We start from the raw sequence: 13,824 nt of genomic DNA, 5'->3' as shown, positions 1-13,824 counted from the left end.
AGCCCGGGATTTTTCTCCGTGCGTCGCTTGAAATACAACCCGGGATTTTTCTCCTTGCGTCGCTTGAAATACAACCCAGGATTTGTCTCCTTGCGTCGCTTGAAATACAGCCCGGGATTTTTCTCCGTGCGTCGCTTGAAATACAACCCGGGATTTTTCTCCTTGCGTCGCTTGAAATACAACCCGGGATTTTTCTCCTTGCGTCGCTTGAAATACAACCCGGGATTTTTGTCCTTGCGTCGCTTGTAAAACAACCCGGGATTTTTCTCCTTGCGTCGCTTGAAATACAGCCCGAGATTTGTCTGCTTGCGTCGCTTGAAATACAGCCCGGGATTTTTCTCCGTGCGTCGCTTGAAATACAACCCAGGATTTGTCTCCTTGCGTCGCTTGAAATACAGCCCGAGATTTGTCTGCTTGCGTCGCTTGAAATACAGCCCGGGATTTTTCTCCGTGCGTCGCTTGAAATACAACCCAGGATTTGTCTCCTTGCGTCGCTTGAAATAAAACCCGGGATTTTTCTCCTTGCGTCGCTTGAAATACAACCCGGGATTTTTCTCCTTGCGTCGCTTGAAATACAACCCGGGATTTTTCTCCTTGCGTCAATTGTAATACAACCCGGGATTTTTCTCCTTGCGTCGCTTGAAATACAGCCCGAGATTTGTCTGCTTGCGTCGCTTGAAATACAGCCCGGGATTTTTCTCCGTGCGTCGCTTGAAATACAACCCGGGATTTTTCTCCTTGCGTCGCTTGTAATACAACCCGGGATTTTTCTCCTTGCGTCGCTTGAAATACAACCCGGGATTTTTCTCCTTGCGTTGCTTGAATTACAACCCGGGATTTTTCTCCTTGCGTCGCTTGAAATACAACCCGGGATTTTTCTCCTTGCGTCGCTTGTAATACAACCCGGGATTTTTCTCCTTGCGTCGCTTGAAATACAACCCGGGATTTTTCTCCTTGCGTCGCTTGAAATACAACCCGGGATTTATCTCCTTGCGTCGCTTGAAATACAGCCCGAGATTTGTCTGCTTGCGTCGCTTGAAATACAGCCCGGGATTTATCTCCTTGCGTCGCTTGAAATACAGCCCGAGATTTGTCTGCTTGCGTCGCTTGAAATACAGCCCGGGATTTTTCTCCGTGCGTCGCTTGAAATACAACCCGGGATTTTTCTCCTTGCGTCGCTTGAAATACAACCCGGGATTTTTCTCCTTGCGTCGCTTGTAATACAACCCGGGATTTTTCTCCTTGCGTCGCTTGAAATACAACCCGGGATTTTTCTCCTTGCGTCGCTTGAAATACAACCCGGGATTTTTCTCCTTGCGTCAATTGTAATACAACCCGGGATTTTTCTCCTTGCGTCGCTTGAAATACAGCCCGAGATTTGTCTGCTGGCGTCGCTTGAAATACAGCCCGAGATTTGTCTGCTTGCGTCGCTTGAAATACAGCCCGGGATTTTTCTCCTTGCGTCGCTTGAAATACAACCCGGGATTTTTCTCCTTGCGTCGCTTGTAATACAACCCGGGATTTATCTCCTTGCGTCGCTTGAAATACAGCCTGAGATTTGTCTGCTTGCGTCGCTTGAAATACAGCCCGGGATTTTTCTCCTTGCGTCGCTTGAAATACAACCCGGGATTTTTCTCCTTGCGTCGCTTGAAATCCAGCCCGAGATTTATCTGCTTGTGTCGCTTGAAATACAGCCCGGGATTTTTCTCCGTGCGTCGCTTGAAATACAACCCGGGATTTTTCCTTCTTAAGAACTATACACATATATTTCTTGAAATGTTTTATTTGTTATGTTTTATAAATTAAATATTATATATAATATTTATAAATTATATTTTTATGAAATTGTTACCAATTTGAATTTATAATTATTGTTACAAGAGTATGTATCAAATAGTTTTGATTCTGGTGTAAAACTAAGAGCAGAAACGATAATCAATTTAAAATGAACGTATTTAATCATATAGAAATATACAATGAAAATAAATAGTTTGAAGCATATATTGACCATTATCATACCAAAACTATATTAATGAACATCTAAAAATACACTACAAAAATTTTATATATCTTTCCACTAGGTTTACTGTTTAGTTAAATCGTAGAATGAAATTGAGCATTATCCAAAATCACTATTTTCTAAACAACTTTATCGGGATCATTTTAGAATTGTAAAATGAAAATTCATATTTTTTATGTGCACAGTCTACATCTATGCAAATTTTCTGGCAAAAATAATTTCTTGGTTTTGACCAATCTTTTCAGTTGCCTTAAAATTCCGTATTAGGTAGCCTGAATTTCTTAGTAGAAAATAAATGAAACGAGAAAACACCCTTGATTTAAATGGAAACTAAAATGCGGGTCACATGAAAGAAATAACTTAATTTAAGTAACAACTAAATGAAAGGTCAAGTGATTTTTTTCAAATGGTGAGTGTACTTCCGGAAGTAACCTTTTTTTAAAGCAAAAGTTTTTTTGTTCATTCACGTTGACTATTCTAAAAGTGATGGTGCCACATGAAGTTGAAGGACAACAACAGCGTTTGAATTTAGTCACGCCTTTAAATAAATGCCCAAATTTATTTGGTTACTTCCCATCAGGACCTAAGTACTTCGAGGAACTAGAGAAAAACACTTGAACAAATTCGTGAATATTTTTCGGAACTTTACTAGAATTGTGTCTTGTCCTTACAGTGTCATGTCTTCAATACTTTGTTGGAGAAACGTCTTTCAGACTCTTTGAAAAAATTTCGTAACCTCACAACCAAAAATAAAAATAGAGTACGCCACTACTCCGATTAAGAGAATGGTTTCATAAGCTCTTATGTATTTTCTTATTCCCACAGCCACATGGGTTAGAGGTATTCTCGGCTTCACTTTGATTAAGTAATTTATCTTGATCTTTGAGATTTTTTCAAATTAAGTAGTATCAGTCCAGTTGAATGGATTTTTAGGTATATGCCAAGAGTTCAACCAATATGCTAATTTGGCCGGGTAACTACACGCTGCTTCCATAAATTCAATGGCTTTGACGAATCCATGATATTAAATATATGGTTTATTTTATGATGAACATAATTAAATTCAAGCTGTATAATTCGATTTTTCTACACTGCTTTGCGGTGATTTCATTTTCATATTAAACAAAATTTGTTGCCAAGGTACGAAAATTGTTCTGAAATTGGTTTTAATAATCTCTAACTCTGTGTAGACATTTAGAGCCAGCTTAGATACTTTGAATTTAATACCAACCATGTACTTTATATCCTTAGTGAAACTACATGTAGCTTTAAGGAAAATGTATACTTAATGGACATGTGTTAAATTATTAAGAACGAGAATAAATGGGACTTCTACTACAAAACCCGTGGGAATTCATGTCAGCTATTCTAAAATTATTCTAGGAAGACGTAAATCTATACTCAATATAATTTCTATTAACGTAGAGAAAATAAAATCGTTTTAAATTCTAATAAGTAAAATCAATAAGTTAATGCATGTTCTTGCAATATTATGGCAGTATTTTGATAACAAATTTAAGACAGACAGTCCATATTTTGTGTCTCCTAAGGCTTAAATTGAAATACCACCAAATGGTTCCTCATTTCAAGTTATCTCGCAAAATTTTAAATGAATGTAAGCGAGCAAAGCTGTTGAGACCATTGAAATATCATCGATTTTTAGTAACTTTAAATGGACTATAATGTTTCGCATTACACGCAAGGAATCGGGACCCAATTTACAATACTTTGCTGCTCTGCCGCGTTGAACCGACAACATCAGCAAACGATGTAGAGTAACCCCTCCTATGTTATAAACCTAAACATCTCTGTTTTAAAGTGTTCAAAACGGATCCACTCAGAAAAAACAACGTTTAGCTTTTAAACACTTGAATTGCAATGTAACGCGCTATAGATGCAAACGGACAAAATGGCTAAACAACTTAACACGAGAAGGAATCCAAAATCTTTAGAAACATGTTTGAAACCTATACGATAAACAAAATCATCATAAACCTAAACACCTGTGTTTTAAAGTGTTCAAAATGGTTCCTCTGGGATATAGATTTGAAACGGCTTCTGTTATAAAAGCCAAAGTTTCCGTTAATAACGCGTTAGATCCGACTGCGTCGATGTAACCGTTTATTTTGCTTCTTTCCTATTCTAATGTTCCTCACATATTTCGTTATAATTCGTAAACGAGTTATCCTACGGATTTGTGGTCGGTGACATTCGGCACTAAACAATACGTAACATCCGAAAGTATGGTTGGTCTTGTCCAATATTTAGTGAAATTTCGAGAAAACCACGTTTTTGAGTGTACTTTTGGTCATAACTCGGAAACTATTAGTACTATAGTGGCTCTGATGTCTGCATGACTCCAGATTATTATAGTTGCTAGCAGACTTGGAAACAGCGGTAGTCCTGTGGCAAATGGCCCTTAAAAAAATCAGGGGGCCCTTAAAATAAATCAATTGAACGGGGGTAGCGGGCCACCAGGGCCCCCAAATTAAATTGAAAAATATTTCTGAAACGCTGTCTTCCTACCCTAGACGAGAGCGAAATCTATCGTTACTGATAGTCTGATGTGTTACAAATTTTACTACTTAAGCTCAGTTAACACTATACAATTAATTGGGCTCAGTAATACTGTGATAGATTCTAAATCCGCTTTGACCAAACTAGTAATGTGTAATATCTCCTGGGTGTATAATTTAAAAAGTTATGTACTAACAGTACTACTCAATTGTAAGCAAGAAAATTGTATAGTGTGAACAGAAAAAGTGGGAACAATTGTTACAATTTGTCTGTTCAGACTATACAATTTTCTTGCTTACAATTAGTTGGATACAGTTAAGTGGCCCAAATAATTGTATAATGTGAACTGGGCTTCATTCACGTTATCCGATATATTTTTTCTGACCTAACCACGAATGCCCCCGACGGATGGTTGTCCCAACCCTAGACCAAACGCTGATTAATTAATTAGTTTCAATTATGTGGCCCAATTAATTTTATAGTGTAAACTGGTCTTTAGAAAAAGTGACATAATGACCAAAAGTGTGACAATCCCCGTACTTTCGTATGCTAAAGCTTTAATGAATGCTCGACTCGAGATCGACTACATAAAAGACTATTTATTGTCGCCTCTCTGGATCTTTTTTAGTCTATGGTATTATATCGTAGGTAGATTGAGATATCATCTCCACAGAATGTCGAAAAATCAAAAAGGCCCTAACTTTGACCAGTGGTACTTAGTTCCTCCGGTCCTCACTACGAGGCGTTATTTGTTGGTTTTAACATCCTTCCTCACCATGGCACACTTTTCCTTCTCCCCTCCCAACTTGTATTTCGCTCGCAACATTCATTAAGAAATAGATCCGATTGACACACTTTTGAAAATTATGTCACTTTTGGCTTTAGTTACGTTTAATATGTTTTGAACATCTGGCAACGCTGTTCCTTGGAAAAATTCGCGTAGTCGCGTTATTTATGCTTGACTTAACTTCCGTTTCAAGACGATTCCGAGCTGCTCACGTTTTTCTTTGAAAGTAAGTCTACGTGAGAGATGATTTTATTTCTGATTAACAATTACTTGCAAAATAGAAGAGTTGCTTCTTCTTGTATATTAATGTAATTCCAAATATCTGCGTAAGGAAAATTTAGGCCTAAGTTGACCTTGGATGTTGTATTGTACTATTTTCATGAATACCAGTGCTAGTCTGCCTAATGAAATCTATAGCCAAACGATTATTAATTAAAAAATTAAACATTTTAGTTCAAAGCTAATTATTAATTCGATCAAAAAATTAATATTAAATTCAACAATGTTATTACAATTTAGGGAAGACATTAATTATAAATGCTGGAGGTAAAGTTAAACTAGCGAAGAGGTTAAAAGTAGGAAGAGGTTAGTCAAGAGATTAAGCTTAGAATATAATTATTGGTAAATTGATAATATTGAAGTGAAGTAGCACTCATGAATGACATGCAATGTGGTTTCGACAAGAAGCGATCCTCACTACGATAAAATTCTTATTAACTTGACCCCCTGACTCCTATTGTCGAAAAACATGGTGGTAATAAATATAGTCAGTACCATTGCGGAGGGGGCGGTTCGATCTGGGCTGCATTTTTAACGTGAGGCAATTTCATTTTCACCGTATTTTGGGTTGGTACAGGACCGTTCTTAAAGCGCTCGTGGCCCCGGGCGAAATGCATGGGCGAAACTGACGACTGAGTGTAGAGACCCTCCGGTATATACATCCCTATGGTTAAATTTTAGAGGCCCTGGGCGACCGTCCTGCTCGCCCCCACCTTAAGCACGGCCCTGTATATTGGTATTATAACTGCCGGCCAAATTAAATGTTAGCCCAGGGCGCCAAAACCTCTATTTACGTCACAGAACGAAATCGTATACTTAGCGCTACGAACCTATAGTGTTATATGTAAAAACGCAAATTTATCGTCTAAATGATTCTTGGGCATCTTTCTTTGTAGACACACAACTTACTAAATATTGTCCACGCAGTTCAAAAGCTTCTTTATGAACTCTACTTCACTTCACTTCGGTTTGGTTGGGTCACATATTAAAGAAAAACAAAAAATGCAGTTTTAGGAAAGAACATAGCTGAACGGGCTCGTCTCACACCAAGAGCCCGAGCTCGATTTGAATCTGAGCTCAGCCTATTTTCTGAGAATGATACGAGCCCGAGAAGAGACCAAAACGTTGTGGTCATTTAATTTGAGCCCGAGATGAGACCTTTATATTATAGCGTATTTTTGTGTGCTCGAACTGAAACTATTTTAATATAGCGTATATTTGTGAGCTCGAGATGAGACCATTAAAATAAACTAAATTGCAGTGAGCCTTAGCGGAGTCCAATATAATATAATGTACTACTACGAGTCCGAGCTGAGACCATATTTTTGTAACGAGCCCGATATGAGACCTTTTTATTTTTAAGAAACGGTTGTGTCCGTTTTTGCACGATTATATTTCCCTTGGCCACTGGGGAGCGCTGCGGTGCAGAACAAGAGTACGTACTTAATGATCGGTCCCCGAAATCGTCATTTGTTAAAACCACCAAATATTTAAAATTTGTGGAAGAACATCATATAGGTATAAAATGTTTGATAATCAATAAAATATTTTTTGCAAATAAAAAGTTTCTTTAGAATCAATTTTTTCTTTGAATAATCCGAAACTTCTCAAGAACTAGATACGTTTGGAATTCTAATGTTGCGGGAACTCGCCGCGTTAGAAACTTAAAGATTCCAGAACTCGACGCGTTTGAAACTTAAACGTTTCGAGAACTCGACGCGTTTGAATCTTAAACGATTTGACAACTCGACGCGTTTGAATCTTAAACGATTCGAGAACTCGACGCGTTTGAATCTTAAACGATTTGACAACTCGACGCATTTGAAACTTAAACGATTCGAGAACTCGACGCGTTTGAAACTTAAACGTTTCGAGAACTCGACGCGTTTGAATCTTAAACGATTTGACAACTCGACGCGTTTGAAACTTAAACGTTGCGACAAATCAACGCGTTTGAAACGTAAACGCTTCCAGATTTCGACGCGTTTAAAACTTAAACGATTAGAGAACTCGACGCGTTTGAATCTTACACGTTTCAAGAACTCGACGAGTTTGAAACTTAAACGTTTCAAGAACTCCACGCGATTAAATTTAAAACGTTTCGACAACTCGACGCGTTTGATACGTAAACTTTAACTTTTCGAGAAATCTACGAGTTGCAAAATTAAACGTTTCGTCAAATAGACGAGTTTACATTTTAAGCACTACAAGACCTCAACACGTATACAACAATCATTTCTAGAACTTAACATGCTTTAAACGAAAACGTTTTGTAATTCGACGCGCAAAAAGACTTGACGTATCATCTACTCAACGCGTGTTGGTATAGTATATGTCTGTGAGAGCGTTGCATTTTCCCGTTTAGAAAAACGTCTAGAATTTAAACATTGTTTTTTCTGTGTACGTTCAAACTTACCCCTACACAGAAAAAACTACGTTTAGATTTTCCACATCAAAAAATAAATAAACATGTTTAAAACTTAAACACTTAAATTTTGCGTTTAAATTGTAAACGCCAAAGTGTTGAATTTCTAAACGGATGGATGCTAAACGTAGAATCGCTTGTCACCGTTGCTAAAAACACGTGTAAAAACTACACACTACCTAAGATAAACGCCAGCTAAACGCCTCTTAAACATTAATAAAACCTACGTGTTTAGAAATGACAAAAAAAAACAATAAACTTCCTCCAGGGGTTTAGATGTTAAACGTGTTACACGAGTCACCAAAGCCGAAAGCAAGTTGAGGTCATTTTTCAACAATAGCCGACGCAGACAGAACAGCCGCGATTAATCGACGTGTTAACGATGAGAATTGAAATCTGGTAAGTTTACAGTTTTCTTATTATTTCATTATTGTAAGTCGACTTATTCAAATCTTATTAACAAAAGCGATAAAACTTTAGTATAATAAAAATTCCAATCTCAAGTTCAGTGTTTAAGCCTTGTTTCCCTTTAATTGTTCAGCTAATGCAACAATTATTCTAATTCATTATAGAGTTTTTTAATGACGTTTGAGTATTTTTTAAATCCTAAAGCGATTTTACAATTTAACTACTTTACATTGACCACGTATTGACATAATTGGAAACTAAATTTTCAGACTTAAATTTAAAAAAGTTTTTGCAATGAAGAATTTAACTTGCTACCACACTCAGAGGGTGCACACAGACTAATGAAGATAATTTTCAACTATATATAGTTAGACCAGCTCGATAATGTTACTAACTATTGGGTTTTTTTTCGTCTTGGTCACCAATTGTGAAATTTCTGCACGCGCCAGCTAGTCCAGTAAGGAGAGTGGTACGCTTTTCCACTTCGGAACCCAAGGACGAAGCAGTAACAAGGAGTAGAGCCCGTAGCCGTCGTCACCATCATCGAGATTTCCAAGGACGATGTTTCAAATGCGGACATGATAAGCTCAAACAGGGATTAATTTAGTTAACGAAAAAATAAGTGTTTATTATTATAAAAATATGTTCTTTTACTAGTTTCGAAAATAAAACGCTCGCTGCAAATAAACTTGTCTGGTTTGTCCACTGGCTTGTGTACAGTAGAAAGACAGATACACATGAAATTACACACGATATACAAGCGCGTAAATGCGTTTCTCAAAGGTAACATGGACATTCAGTTTGTAGCGGATGATAAAATGGTTATTGCACGTTATATTACTTCGTACATAACGAAAAAAGATAAATCTGACAAAGAGAATTTGTGGAATGATTTCGCGAATAAAGATGTTCGTAGTAGTCTTTAAGCTAAAGGCTTAAAAGCTATCTCGCATCGAGAAATCGGCAGTCACGATCCAACTGATCGTTTAACACATCAGCATTTGTATGGAAAGTCAGATAGTTAATACAGAAAGCGCTTACTTAAGCGATAAAAAGATTTGCTATCTTTGACAGAGAATCAGCCTGAAACCACAGATATTTTTTATGAAACAACTAAATGATGATATTTACCCTAATCGCCCTGACAGTCGAGAAAACACTTGTTTGTATGATTGGGTGATATTCTACTGTCGAGTGCCAACAAAACCGAACTCAAAAGGACCTTCTGAAATATGAGAGTTAAAGAAAGGAGCTGGTTTCGTAAAAATGAGGGTGAAGCCTTTTCTAGTTCAACATCCGAAACACGATCCAACTAAATCTGAAACAGATTCTGAAAAATTCTACCACGGCGTGTTGATGCTATTTTTACCCTGGAGAGAAGAAACTTCTTTACTACGTAATTTTATGTCTTTTAAAGACTCTTTCGAAAGCTATTTACCGAAGTTAAAAGATATGATGAAGTATCATGAAAAGTTAAATACTTAAATTGACTCAGAAAAAGCACTAGATGACGCATTGGCTAAAAATACACCACCTAATGGGCCAAATAATTTGGTGGGAGATATCACTGATAATCCGATTGAAAGCAGAGAATTAATAGTAACGGAAAACGCAATGAAAGAAGTGAATGCCGTTCTTAGTGAAAATTTAAATTTATCTGTCGAAAGCTTTGTTAATCAACTTAAACCTTGGTTTCCAGATCAAAGGAGTATACTTGAGAATATTGCAAAACATTTCTGCGGCTCAAATCCCCCAAAAGAAGATTTATTTGTATTTATACGGAGGAACTGGGAACAGTTTCTTGATAAAAACTCTGAGAAAAGTTATATGTAGCCACTTTAGCCACGTTCACACTCGAGCCTAAAACCCAGTTTAGGTCGGTTTGTATGCCAGTTTTGACCGCCTACGATAATTCTTAGTTCACACGTGCGAAATCGCTTCACCCCGGTTCGCTTATAACCAAGGCTTAACGCCATTTCAAATTATAACTAGAATTTTGAAAATACTAAAATGTATCCCAAAACAATTAGTTAATCATGTTTAATATACATATAGTATTATTGTTTGACATTATTTAGAATTTTATCCCAATTATTTTTGAAAATATGAGCAATTTGACTTCCCCGTCTTGCCGTTTTGAAAGCGATTTTAAGCGAACCGACTTGGACGAGTTGCTTCCCGAACCAGCACGAAGCGATTTCTCACGTTGGTTTTAAAAACCAGTTATCTAAACGAAACGAATTTACACAGAAAAAACAACGTTTAGAATCTAAACATTTTCCTAAACGCCATCTTGTAACGCTTTTTTAGGCACGTATTAAACCTAAACGCGTTTAGACATCAAGTGTTTATAAGGTAAATGCGTTTAGTCACTAAGCGTTTATGTGACATACGCGTTTAGCCGCAAGCGTTTATACAATAAACGTGTTTAGCCGCCAAGCGTTTAAACGACAAACGCGTTTAGCCGCCAAGCGTTTAAACGATAAACGCGTTTAGCCGCCAAGCGTTTATACGATAAACGCGTTTAGCCGCCAAGCGTTTATGTTGTAAATAAGTTTAGTCGCCATGCGTGTATGTTATAAATGCGTTAAAGTATAATACAGGGTTATAGCAGAGAGTGTAAAGTCGCTTCGCTACAGACAGGCGCCTCTCTTTAAAAAATCCGTGGTACGATTTTATTCGCCGAGAATGTCCACAATTCCCGGGCGTTTGATGGCGCTAGTAGTATCTCCGGCGCGCGCTAGATTAGAGTTTGAGAAGACGCAAAAAAGGAAGTGTTTTAGGTATTTTTGCAAGTTTAATTTATTTTGAAATGTCTTGTTCGGCTAAAAATTGTAAATCGAATAAAAAGGTAACCACGCGTCTGTCTTTTTTTTTTCAAGTTTCCAAGGGATAAAGACCGGTGAATACGCGTTTTAATTTAATAAGCATTAACATTTCTTAAAACTTAATAGTTCTGCAGTGGCTGCAAAATGTAAACAGTGAAAAGCTCCAAAATAAAACTACAGATTACTTGCACTTTAACCACGTATTTTGCGGTCTTCATTTCACTGACGATTGTTTTATGAATATCAAAACCAAAAACCGGCTTACACCATTAGCTACACCTACTATTTTTTTTGGAAAATTCCAATGAAACCACGGTTTTCCCTAGGTAAACTGAAGGCAAAAACATATCCCGCCATGGTCTCTTACTGCCTTATGTTCATTTATAATTAATTCAAATAGTAGCAAATATAAATGCACCTGAAGATCATATTACAACTACAATCTTGTGTAAGGTAAACGCAGCACTACAAATGCCAAATTATGCCCTCCAAAATCAATTCAACGAAGAAAATGATAATTTATATAAAATATTCACAATGATGAACACTAGCTTTAAATGAATTTTTTTTTACTGGATGAAGTCAATTCCTATGAATTTAAACCCAGAACTATATATTGAATTCTATTCCATTTAAATATATTTGTACTGAACATAACTATAGCCATTCAACTAAACATTTTGACAATAATGAAAACGATAACATTGAAGGTTTCGTCGAGGGCGTAGGCACTTGGAAAAAAATTATACACCAGATTTCCAAATATTTCTGATATTTCCAATATTTCTTGTGGATTTCTAGGAATGTTTATTTTTATTTCTCGCTATTTGTACACCATATTTCTTAAGTGGCTACCCCCTCGGGTTTCGTAGACTTCGGTCCATATGGAAGGTCAAAATAGTACGCAAATCAGGCCCTAGTGTTCATGGTGAATGACATAAAACTGAAATTCAAACCACCAATTGGTTACTTCCTCACAAAAGATGCTTGTCACGAACAGACTTTGAAGATTTTGCTTCATGATTGCGTAACTCACCTAAAACGTATTGGCCTTATTGTCAAAGCTGTAGTCTGTGACCAAGGAACAGGCAATCAAAATTTGTTCAAAAGTATGGGGATATCAGTGGAAAAGCCATTCAATGAAATTGATCCTCCACATCTCTTGAAAAGTGTGAGGAACAATTTCAAACGGTATCCCATAATAGTGGAAGGCAATCTAGTTTCTTGGGCAGTCCTAGAACATTTTTTCAAAATAGACCAAGAAATTGGTAAGTTTCAAAGCACACATATGCTGAAACGTAAACATATCAAGTTACCAGCATTTTCTAACATGAAAGTCAGTTTAGCTGCCCAAATTTGCAGTCAAAGTGTTTCTAATTCAAATGGCCTGTTCAATGGGATTAGGAGAGTTTTAACAATTGAAAGCACATACACAGCAGAGTTCCTCTTACACATGAACGGCCTTTTTGATTGCTGCAATAGCAGGACATTAAACAATGAAACACACTGTAAAAGAGCAATGACTGATCAATCCATCCACATACCAATGCTGAAAGAAAAATTGGAAAGGTTTAATACATGGTAGCTTCAGAACTGTAGGTATAAAACCTTACCTTGTATTGAAGGGTGGAAACTATCAATTCAGTCTTTGCTACTCCTATGGAATGATATAAAGGATAATTTTGGTTTTAAGTTCTTAGTAACTGGAAGAATTAGTCAAGATTTTTAGAAAACTACTTTGGTTCCATTGGTCAATAAGGAGACAATTGAGATCATCCAAATCCTCAACAATACCAGGCAGCGTACAGAGCTGCATCAGTCAATAGCCTCTTAAAACCATCAGATTCATATTGAATTGACAATTTGGATGACTTTATTTTAAACAGACTCGTTTAAAGTACCAGCTCCTGGACCATGATGAAGAATTGTCCAAATATGATAACCATTGGGTTTTGCAAGGTAAAGGACAATTCACTGACAAAGATTTAGAAATTTGCAAAGCCATTGAAAGTCCAAACCTTCTAAAAGAAAATGTTCTTAATTATATTTCAGAATATTTAATTCACCGCTGCTATTCAAAACACCAATGTTCTACCATGGTTTTGGTATATTTAATTAAGATTTGGCCAGCCCATAAAATATTCCACTTTAGATTCCACGAATTTCTTTTGATATATTAAAAAAGTACAGTTGATAATAATGAAATGAAATAGGGAGGGATTTTTCTTGTACTTACTTTTATATTTCTTACGAAATCAACTGTTTTACTTAAATAGTTAAAATAATTCAACATCACAGCTGACTGAGCTGAATTCAACTTTAACCTACTGAGAGCAAATTTTATTTTTCTTTGATAAGCAATTTTACAGTGCCATCGTGTGTCCGGGAATTGCAAACACCGTTGTCTGCTTCTTCAACGCTCTCATGGGGAAAAAACGTACCACGAAATTTTAACATTACGGGGATAGGAAGAGGCGCCTCTCTGTAGCGAAGCGACTTTACACTCTCTGGTTATAGTCATTAATTTGTATTTCAGCCTTTGTTCTAGCCAGCGAATAGA

The 13,824-nt window shown here is 36.8% G+C and overlaps 1 protein-coding gene and 1 long non-coding RNA gene across 3 annotated transcripts in view; both read right to left on the bottom strand.

The window, feature by feature from the left end:
* Positions 1-13,824, bottom strand: part of LOC149926075 (uncharacterized) — a 374,126-nt gene that overhangs the window by 321,528 nt on the left and 38,774 nt on the right. The window lies entirely within an intron of this gene.
* On the bottom strand, positions 12,410-13,000 carry LOC149926077 (uncharacterized). Of its 2 annotated transcripts, XR_016476987.1 has the most exons (4): positions 12,878-13,000; positions 12,716-12,770; positions 12,581-12,651; positions 12,410-12,498 (listed from the first exon to the last, which is right to left on the bottom strand). It is a non-coding gene; the product is annotated as an uncharacterized LOC149926077 (long non-coding RNA). The 2 variants fall into 2 exon arrangements; XR_016476986.1 differs by having other exon boundaries at positions 12,581-12,737; positions 12,873-13,000.

This window comes from Leiobunum rupestre, chromosome 10 (genome assembly GCF_980474605.1).
Source record: "Leiobunum rupestre chromosome 10, qqLeiRupe1.1.hap1, whole genome shotgun sequence".
In the NCBI taxonomy this organism is placed as follows: Eukaryota; Metazoa; Arthropoda; class Arachnida; order Opiliones; family Sclerosomatidae; genus Leiobunum; species Leiobunum rupestre.
The sequence above is the reverse complement of the archived record's forward strand: the minus strand, read 5'-3'. Positions and strand labels throughout refer to the sequence as shown.